Source organism: Vombatus ursinus, unplaced genomic scaffold, assembly GCF_900497805.2.
Source record: "Vombatus ursinus unplaced genomic scaffold, bare-nosed wombat genome assembly UNPS02014782.1, whole genome shotgun sequence".
NCBI classification, from domain to species: Eukaryota; Metazoa; Chordata; class Mammalia; order Diprotodontia; family Vombatidae; genus Vombatus; species Vombatus ursinus.
This window is the reverse complement of record NW_020954560.1, coordinates 4,877,342-4,888,083: the sequence shown is the minus strand read 5'-3', so window position 1 is coordinate 4,888,083 and position 10,742 is coordinate 4,877,342. Positions and strand designations below refer to the sequence as shown.

General features: G+C 41.1%; 1 long non-coding RNA gene across 1 annotated transcript in view; it reads right to left on the bottom strand.

Moving 5' to 3' along the window:
* Positions 1-5,454: 5,454 nt before the first annotated feature.
* LOC114046428 overlaps positions 5,455-10,742 on the bottom strand; it is a 40,840-nt gene continuing 35,552 nt past the window's right edge. The window contains exon 3 of the long non-coding RNA XR_003569511.1: positions 5,455-6,803. This is a non-coding gene — a long non-coding RNA (uncharacterized LOC114046428). The remainder of the gene's footprint in view (positions 6,804-10,742) is intronic.

Genomic DNA, 10,742 nt, shown 5'->3' with positions numbered 1-10,742 from the left:
CCTATTCCACTGAAACTGCCATCTCAAAGGTCACCATAGACTTCCTAATTGTCAAGTACAATGGCATTTTCTTGGTCCTCATTATCCTCCACCTTTCTATGCTATTTGTCACCACTGATTGTCTTCTCTTTCATGTTACCCTCTTCTCCTTTGGTTTCTATGACATTGCTCTGACCTGATCTCTGTGTCCTCTTCCTCCTCCCTGAAGTTGGATGGCAAATAATGATATCTTAATTTTCACTTACCTCTAAATGAAATGTGCAATTTTCTTCAATTATTTTAAAATATAATTCTGAGGAGGAGTTCATAGGCTTAACCACACTGTCAAAGGGGTTCATGACCACAGAAAAGTTTAAGAATCTCTGTAAGTAGTACGAATAACTCACATTTATATATATTGTTTTAATTTTCAAAGCATTTTATGTAAATTATCTTGTTCAAACTTTACAACAACCCTGTGAGACAGATGCTATTATTATCACCATTTTATAGATGAAGAAATTGAGTCCTAAAGAGGTTGCACAAGGAGGTTGGTGGCACAATGGATAAAGCTTGGAATCAGGAAGACCTGAGTTCAAATCCAGCCTCAGATGCTCACTAGCTTTGTGACCTGGGCAAACAGTTACTTAACCTCTGATTGCATCAGTTTCCTCAACTATAAAATGAGAATAAGAATAGTAACTACCTAGCATCTTTGTTACGAAAATCAAGATTATACTTGCATAAACACTTATCATAGCACCTGGCACAGAACTGGAGTCATATAAATGCTATTCATACACTCCCTCCCAAAGTCATACCATTAGTATTTGTCTAAAGCAAGATTCAAACTCAAGTCTTTCTGACTTCAGGTCCAACACTTTATTTGCCACCTAGCTGTCTTTCTAGAGGTGTTTCTTAAAGTTCCTACCTTAGGATGCCATCTTCATTTCACACCCTGACTTTACCATGTTTCAAGACCTATTATGGGAATTAATATCTTGTACAAAGTCTTCCTGCAATCACCACCATTAGAAGTGATTTTTATATACTCTTACTTCCTATAGCACTCTGTGCCAATCATATTGTATTTATCACCTACAGCTAACACACACTACCTAGTTTTTTAATTATCTGTATGTATGTATGTATATATATACGTATGTCTATATACACATACACACACACACATACACACACACACACACACATATATCTTATTTCTCCTACTACAGTAGTTCTTCCAGGACAAAGTGTCTTTATAGCTGTTATCCCCACAGCAGCAAACACATTGCCTTGAATATGGACTGGACTCAGTATATACCCAATGAATAGATGATTGGATGAATTGTTGACAAAAAAAAATCAACCATACAACAGAGATGGGAGGAGAATTTGATGGAATCTCTAAATCCTTTGCTGACTATGCAGGCAGAAGTGGCTTTTCAATTTCTAGAGTAATAACTCTAGCTGGGCTTGATAGCATTGGCCAAGTGAATTATTTATTAAAGAAGTGCCTGAATGGGGCCACCAAAAGTTGAAAGCAATCTGGGTGATTTGGAGTAGGGCCCTGAAATGGGGGAGGGGGGAAAGAAGGTAGAGAATGGAGAGGGATGAATAAGCATTTTTTCCACTTCTTCGATTGTCTCAAGTACAGCTGTAACCCCTAGTTTCCCAAAAGCTCTGGACTCAAATAGGCTGGTTCTGATCCTGAGGGCAGAATCCCCAAAGCAAGGATTCTTAACTTTTTTGCTGTCATGGACCCCTTTGGCAATCTAGTGAAGTTCATAGATCCCTTACCTGGGGGGAATTTGTAAGTTCCTTAGAATCCTCTCCTGCTCTCAGAAGATCTCTACTAGTTTATAGAAATACCCTTCCTCAAAGGGAAATTAGGGCAATCTCAGGAAATACCCCTCCCCAAAAGAAAATCTCAGGGCAGTCACAAACTAGCTGTACTTACTTGTAGATAGAAACCTAAGAAGGGAAAGGCTGCTGGACAAAAGAAAAAGATGACAAGATAAAATTCAGACTTTAAAAAGTATCCTTGGAAAATGATTGCTAGGCATGGGGAAAAGGATCCCATAAGAATCAAAATATTCATACAGGCACAGCAGAACACTGAAAATAAAGCAGATGTCCAACAACTGGGAAGTGGCTAAAGAAATTGTGGTAAATGAATGTAATAGGAAATTGCTGCACCATAAGAAAAAATAAATATGAAAAATTCAGAGAAGGACAGGAAGATTTATATGAACTGATGCAAAATGAAGAGAGCAGAACTAAAAACATACAGAATGATTACAACAATATAAGCAGGAAGAACATTAAAATGAAACCACCTGCTGTGTAATTATATTGACTAAACCTGGAGAAGAGCTGAGAAAATTTAATTTCTTCTCTTCATTACAGAAGCGGAGAATCATGAAATATTCCATATATTATCAAATGCAGTCAATGTGTTGGCTGGTTTTGCTGAGCTACCTTTTTTCTCCTCTTCGAATATTTTTTTATTATAATGTATGTCTTGATGGGTCGGTTAGGAGGAGAGGAAATATTTAGAATGATGTAACAACAAAAGGCACTTATTTGTCTTGTCTCTCCCTTTTAGAATATAAGCTCTTTAAGAGTATGGATGATATCACTTTTTGATATATATATCATCAGCACTTAGCACAGTGCCTGACACAGAGTAAACAGATAATGCTTTTTCATTCACTCATTCATTTAATTGCATTTGAAAAAAAAAACAGTTTATAATACAGAGAGAGAGAGAGAGACACACACACACACACACACACACACACACACATACCCTCTAACTTTTGTAGATTCAGTATAAGGCTTGCCATGGACAAGACTCCTGGTTATTCAGTACCCCAGGAGTCTGGGGGAGCTTGGCCACTGCCAAGCAAAAGCAACCAAGCACATGCCCAATAGCTCAGACACATAGAACCCTGCCAATTCCAAGATCCATATTCCTGTCACTACTTCTATTATCTTGGAGATTCAAAGGCAATGCAAACTCATCTCCCCCCATCACTGGTTGCCATATGGAAAATTTTCTCCCATGACCATTCCTGCCTGAGGAATGATCAAGAAAAAAATGGCCCAGGCTCAGGAGCTCCAGGGACAGATCGGACAAGTGGATGCAGAGGATATTTCCGCAGTGTAGTGAATGAGCCAGCTTTATGTCATCATGACTGGCCTAGAAATCACTCAGAATAAAAGATTCTAATTGCCTGATTGATTACAGGATAGCTTGTCATCCAGAAAAGCTGAGATGGGATAGGCCAAAAGAGTCAGAGTGAGCTAATCAAGGCTCTCTCTCTCTCTCTCTAGATCCACATAGGTTCCTCTTGATTTCAAAATCAGAACCTTTGGAATCTGCCCCCAAGAGAAGTGTGGAATCTGATAGTAATGCTTTATATTAGAGAGGCATCAATTTAATGGAAAAAGCAGTGGATTAGGAGTCAGACAACAGCTTCTCTCCTAAAGAAGGGAATTGCGGAATAGATGACCAGCTCTGAAGTCATGATCTACAGTCCGAGTAGGGACTAACTAGCCATGTGACCTAGAGCAAGTCACTTCAGCTCTCTGAGTCTCAGTTCTTTCATCTGAAAAATGGAGAGAATATCACCTGCCTGACCTATCTGCTTTATATGTAGGATTAATAGGAGAGGCAGAGGCAATTTATGTCAAAATATTGTGGCTCTACAGATGTAAGACACAAAAATAAATGTCAAGCATTTTACAAGTCATAAGGTGTTACATAAATATGTGCTATTATTACTTTTAGGTAGACACTTCATGGGTTGTAAAAGTACCTTCATCTTCATTATCTCATTGGATTCTCTCAAACAGCCCTATAAGATAGTACAAATATTAACCCCATTTTACAGATGAGGAGACTTAGGGCTATAGAATCACAGATTTAAAGACACAAGGGACCTGAAATGACATTTAGTCCAACTCTCTCATTTTGTTTATATGTCTGAAGAGACATAAACAGATGATGAAGCTGAGGCAAAGAGGGTGACTTACCCAATGTAGTGAATATATGCTGGGTTCACTCTCCTAAAGCAAGGCATGATATATTTCCCTCTAAGGGTTAGGGGTGCCCCTAAGGTACTGGGCTGGGTTGTCCTTCTCCAATGCCATCATCTCAAGCCTCCATTCTGGGTGTGTTTTTGCTCTCCCAGTTAGCACCCCAGTTACATTTAACCAATTAACTTGAATTAGTTTTTATAAAGAGATATTTCCTTAGAAGATTCAGCAGGAACTAAAGTATAAACATTTCCTTCCAGCACCTCAGGGCACACTCTCCCCCATATCACATCAGTCTCTGGGGAGAATGGTCTCAGGTTTAACACAGTTTCTAAGTAGCATAGATCCTACCAAGTTCACATCCAAATTTGGCATTACTCCTGAATGAATTCTGAAAGTTTCTCCTTGCTCCTCTGGGCATTGGTGACTGGGTTGGCTATAAAATTCATCATGGACTGAATCCCTAGATTCTTAAACCTTGGATAGCTCTCTTTCCTGATCTGTTGATGTGTACAAAGTTGTAGCTTTCAATTTCCTTCATGGTGTCAGCCAGGAAGAAATCCTATGGATAAGAGTTCAAATCAAGAGAGGGGCCTAGGTCAAATACTGTATTTTGAATGTACCCCCAGGCAATTTAAAAGGCTTCTCTTTACCACAGGGTTAACAGACCAAAACCAGTTACAGAATGTCTAACACATGCTTCAAAATCTCTCAAAGGCACCACAACTGTTATATGTTAGACTCCCAGAAGCAAGTTCCTCATCCTCCTCCACATGGAGAGTTGCATCAGCAACCTTCTACAAATGTTCATAAGGACTGAGTTCAGTGGCCAGCCCTCATTGCACCAATATCACAGAGACAGAAAGTTTCAGGGGCAGAATTTGAACCCAAATTGTCTGATTCTAAACCCAGTACACTTGCCACTACACCACTCTGTTCTGTCTCACAAGCAAAGTGAATTGCCCAAGGTGACACAAGTGGTAAATAGCAGAATAGTCATTCAAACCAATGCCCACTCAAATCCTTGTCTTCTTACTAAGTTCAAATGTTCCCTATCTTTGCTGTTACCTAATTAACCTATAAAGTATACCAAATAAATGTTAATTGACTAAGTAGGTGAAAAGGGGATGAAAGGAAGAGAAGGAAGGGAGAGAAAATAAAAAAGGAAAGGAGGGTAAAGAGAATGAGTAAGGTTAGAAGATAAGTATCAGAGGAAATAAGACCAACTCTTGAGGAAATAATGGATTGTCTGGATTAATAAACTAAATAAAATGTTCTACACTTGGCTTTATTTTTTAAATCAACTTCAGTAGAAATTGTTGATTTGAATGTGCTAGATTTGAAGTCAAAGGATCCAGATTAAAATCCTGGTTCTTCTACTTACTACCTGTGTGACCTTGGATGAGTCACTTAATCATTTCTGACTCTTGGTTTCCTCATCCATGAGTAAAATGAGGAAGTTTGATTTCATGATCCCTTTTAGCTCTAAATTTGTAATCCTACAGGATGAGTAAAGGATCACTCTATAGCAGTTTATTTAAAACTGGGTTGGACTAGCTGAAAAAGATGTGGGGGGGGAGGGCTGCACAGGGCTAGTCAGGAAACTGCAGGTTCAGTGTAATCCAATAGAGTGACATGTGATCTTGTGCTACATTAAGAGAGTCATAGCTTCCAGGAATACGGAGGTGATAATTCAATTGTCCTCTGTCCTCATTAAACCTCATCTGGGGTATTGTATTCAGTTCTGGTCATCAGGGTTTAAGAAGTACATTGATAAGCTGGAGACTGTCCAGAGGAGGGCAATTAGGATGAATAATGGCTCTGAGTCCTAGTGGATAGAGCACTGTGCCTGGAGGCAGGAAGACTGGAGTTCCAATCCAGACATTTACCAGCTATAAGACCCTGGTCAAGTCATTTAACTTTTGTTTGCCTCAGTTTCCTCATCTGTAAAGCAGGAATCATAATGGCACCTCCCTATTAAGGTTGTTGTAAGGATCAAATGAAATAATAATTATAAAGTGTTTAGCATCCTGGCACATAGTAAGGACTATATAAGTGTTAGCCGTTACTATTATATGAGCACAATTGAAGGAGCTGGTGATGTCTAACCTGGAGAAGAGAAAACTTGGAGGAGATGGGGTGGGGGTGGGGACACGTTAACTATCTTCAAATTCTGAAGGGCTGTCGTGTAAGAAGGATTCACTTTGTTCTGTTTGGCCCCAGAGAACAGAACTAGGAGCAGTGAATCAAAGTTGGAAGGAGGCACGTGCAGGTTTGATGTCAGAGAAAACTTCTGGTTTCAAAGTAGGATGAGCTGTCTCTGGAGGCAGAGTTGCCCTCATTGGAGGTTTTCAATCAGAGGCTTCATGGATGACCTTTTGACTGGCTTGCTTTAGTGAGGATTCCCTTCCGGTTTGGGTCGGACTACTTGGTTCTGAGGTTACCTCCAACTCAAAAATTCTGTGATTCTGACTATTAATTCCACTTTTTTTACTTTGCCCCTTTTACAATTAATAGCTTTGCTGTATGAAAAGGAGATCTGAATCTGTGCAAGGCTGAGGCCACAAGGATATTTGATTAAAATAAGCTGTCTCTTGCTGCAGGCCTGGGATCGATTTACTCCAGCATCATGCAAAGGTTGAAGTTGAATCCTGGGTCTCAGGTGCCAGACTGAGCTGCTTCTTCGGGTGAGTCTCGTGTGCTTCCCAGTAAGTGATGGATTGTGGTTCTAGCACCTGGACCCATCATGGCAACAGCGTCTCTGAAATCAGCCGTCAGCTCTAAGAGAAAAGAAGGGAGACAGAAGGCAGTCAGGAATAGGGGAGTCTGGAGGAAGTGCAAACATGGTGGAGGGACTTTGATGATTCTCTTTTTGTTTAGGACCAGCCCTCTCCCTTTCTCCAAAGTCCAAAGCAGAGCAGAAAATTGTGCTTGGAGGCTAAACTTTGCCTACACTGGAGTGTGCCCAAAGTGACTGTCAGGTTTTGGAGAATGCAATGAGAAACGCACACTCTAAAGCAGATACTGCTTTGAGGATTATGGAGCCACATGTGGTTTCCCAGATCATGCCCAACACAGGAGAAGTGAATGGCCGTGGAGGGAGGAGGAACAATAGCAAGACAGAACAGGATGAAAGAGCAAAGAGAGGTGGCATGGTATAGAGATTGTGGCACTGGATTCAGTTAGGAAGACATGAGTTCAAATCTTGACTCAGACACAAACTCTGTGACCCTGGAAAAATCACTTGATCTCCTTTAGTCCTCACTTCCTCATCTATGAAATGGGGGGGGGGGGGCTGTTCTCAAAGGTCCCCTCCATACTCTAATTGTGTGATCCTCTAAATTGAAATTTTTCCAAGACATAAAGCACCTGGTTCTACCATTTTTGAGCTATTTGACTTTGCAAGTAAATGCTTGGGAGTCTCAATTTTTTATTTTTTTTTTAAATGGGAGGGATTGGAGCTGGAAGGACCTACCTTACAGACCAAGAGTCCATGAACTTGTTTGTTTTAATATTTTGATAACTGTGTTTCACTATAATAGGTTTTTTTTGTAATCCTCTGCATTTTATTTTATGCATTTAAAAACATTCTACTACAAAGAGGTACAATAGCCTCCCCCAGACTGCCAAAGTGGTCCATGGCACAGGAAAGAATCCCTGGACCAGGTGAGCCATGGTTCTTTCCAGTGCAAACATTTTGTGATTGAAGTTATGGAGATTACTACCAGTATGTGGCTTAGCAAAGTTACAGACTTATACCCTCCTGGCTGGCTCCTCTAGTGCATTCCAGATAGTTTTTTTTCTGACCCCAATCTCCAGATTTATTTGCAGTCAACAATGGGCACACCCCAACCCAGCCTTTTCATTTAGTCACTTGCTAGCTGCATTGTAGAGCATTTTGGGAAAGCCCCTAAGGACATTACATAATACTCCTTTGCTGATCTTTTCACCTTAAAAAAAAATAACTGTTGTCTTCACATAGGATGTGAAGAAAGAGGGAAGGGGAAGGGGAAAGAAAGGTGAAGAGAAGAAAGGATAGGACAGAAGAAGAAAGGGGAAGAAGAAAGGGAAGGAGAGGGAAGAAGAAAAAAGAGAGATGAGAGGAGAAAAGGTATAGGGAGAGGGAAAGAAGAAGCTGAGGAGAGGGGAGGGAAGAGAAAGGGAAGGGAGAAAAGAAGAGAGGAGAGGGGAGGGGAGGAGAGAGGGAAAGAAAAGAAGATGAGGAGAGGGGAGGTGACAGAAAAGGAAGGGAGGAAAGAAGAGAGGAGAGGAGAGGAGAGGGAAAAGAACCCATTAAGGGCTCTCAGTGTTGTTGGGTTTTTTTTGTGGTGTTTTGCTTTGTTTTTTAACTCAAGCTCTGATGAGCCTATGTATTGAGAGGAGTAAATTACTGTTTAACCCTCGAGAGGCCCTGAGATTCAATAAACTTTGACCTCTGGAGGCAATGTTGAAGAGAGCGCCAAGCTCACCTGGAGGCAGAAATGTCTGAACCAACTTCAGTGTGACCAGGGCTCCTCTGTCTGCCTATCCCTAGAAAAACTGTCCTTGCAGCTGCCAGGCTGGCAGAATGAGAGCTTTGAGGGAAATGTGTGGAAGGGTCAAAGGCCTGAAGTCTGCAAACAACCTTCTCTGCTGACATGGAGCAAAGCATAGCTGTCTGTTTGACCTTGATGTGGTGACACTCATGGGATGCAAACCAAAAGAATCCCCAGAAATTCCTGAGGTACATTATAGACTGGTACAGCTGAAAGCCTGGGAAGAGGACAGGACGGGAAGGAGTTATTTTGTCTGCCACCCTCCCCTCCTCTCCCTTGCCTGAGCAGCATTTGGGCCTCAGGGAAACAAGAGAAGAAGCTTTCGTAGCCTCCCACTGAGCTCCTACAAGTTGGAGAAGGTCCCACCAAGTCGCCCCTGAAAGTTGGTGGAAATGAATGTTGAGATGACCTGTTAAAAAGATCTGAGTGCTCCCATCTTCTAAAACGGTCCTTGTAGATCATCTAGTCCAGAGGTTCTTCCCCTTTTTTTCTTGGGAACCCCTTTGGCTATCTAAGGAAGTCTATATGACCCCTTCACAAAAATAATGTTTTCAAATGCATAAATACCTAGGATTATGAAGGAAACAAATTACATTGAAGTTATGAAAATTTTTATCATTTAAAAAAAAAAGTTCATGGGCCTCAGGTTAAGGGCCCCTTATTCTAGTGTAACTCTTTCATTTTCCAGATTAGGAAAGTAAGGCCTATAGAGGTAAAGGGTCTAGCCTGAGGTGCACAACAGCTAGTTCATAAAAAGACTAGACTAATGGTCTAGCCTTGGTCTAGAGACCCAAGACTACTAATAAAAGCTCACATTCATACTGTGCTTTCAGGTTTAAAAAGTACTTTGCATACATGCTCTCTTTCGATCCTCCCAACAGCTCCGGGAGGCAGATTATTTTTATCACCATTTTACAGATGGGGAAACTAAGGCTCAGGAAAAGGAGGTGACTCACCCATGATCACCCCTTGATAGTATATGAGGTGGTATTTGGACACTGCACCACCTGACTCCAAGTCCAGTACTCTACTCCCTTTGGCCCACCATCTCTCACACTCCTAACTACCTGACTCCCAATCTTTTTTTTTTAATTTAATATTTTATCTTTTTCCCAACTACATGTAAAAACAATTTTAACATTCTTTTTTTCAAATTCTGAATTCCAAATTCTCTTCCTTCCTCCTCTTTCCCCCTCATTGAGAAGACAAACAGGAGCAGCTAGATGGCACAGTGGATAGAGTACCGGCCCTGGATTCAGGAAGACCCGAGTTCAAATCTGGCCTCAGACACTTGACACTTACTAGCTGTGTGACCCTGGGCAAGTCACTTCACTCTATTGCCTCACAAAAAAGAAAAGAGAAGACAAGCAATTTAACATAGGTTATACATGTGTAGTCATGCAAAACACATTTTCATTTAAGTTATGCTGTGAAAGAAAACATGGGAGAAAAAAAGAAAAATAAAGTAAAGAAAAAGTATCCTTGGTCTACAGTCAGGCTCCGTCTTTTCTCTCTCTGGAAATGGACAGCACCTTTCATCATAAGTCTTTCAGAATTGACTGACTCCCAATCTAATGGTCATTGATTCCCTGGACAAATATTGATTGAACTCCCTCTAGGTGCAGGGTCCTGTGCTAAGTCATGGTGCCTCCCTGTCAGTGGGTCCCACCTTCTTGATGTTGTCCTCCTGAACATAATACTGTTCACAGAAAAGGAAGTGGAGATCCTGGCTAATACTGGGAATTCAGTGCAATAGGTCAGGTTAATGCAATAGTATGGTGCCTTAAGAGAAATATAAAGGACACACGGAACTCTGGGAAGACATCCAAAGTGATTCAAAGGGAGGGGAAGGAAATCAGAACTACATGCCCCTGGAAAATGGCCCTGCCAAATAACAAGAAGAAGAAGAAGAAGAAGAAGAAGAAGAAGAAGAAGAAGAAGAAGAAGAAGAAGAAGAAGAAGAAGAAGAAGAAGAAGAAGGAGGAGGAGGAGGAGGAGGAGGAGGAGGAGGGGAAAGAGAAAGAGGAGAAGAAGGAGAAGGAGAAGAAGGAGGAGGAGGAGGAAGAGGAGAAAGAGAAGGAGAAGGAGGAGAAGAAGGGGAAGGAGAAGGAGGAAAAGGAGAAGGAGGAGGAGAAGAAGGAGGAGGAGAAAGAGAAGGAGAAGGAGAAGGAGGAGGAGGAGAGG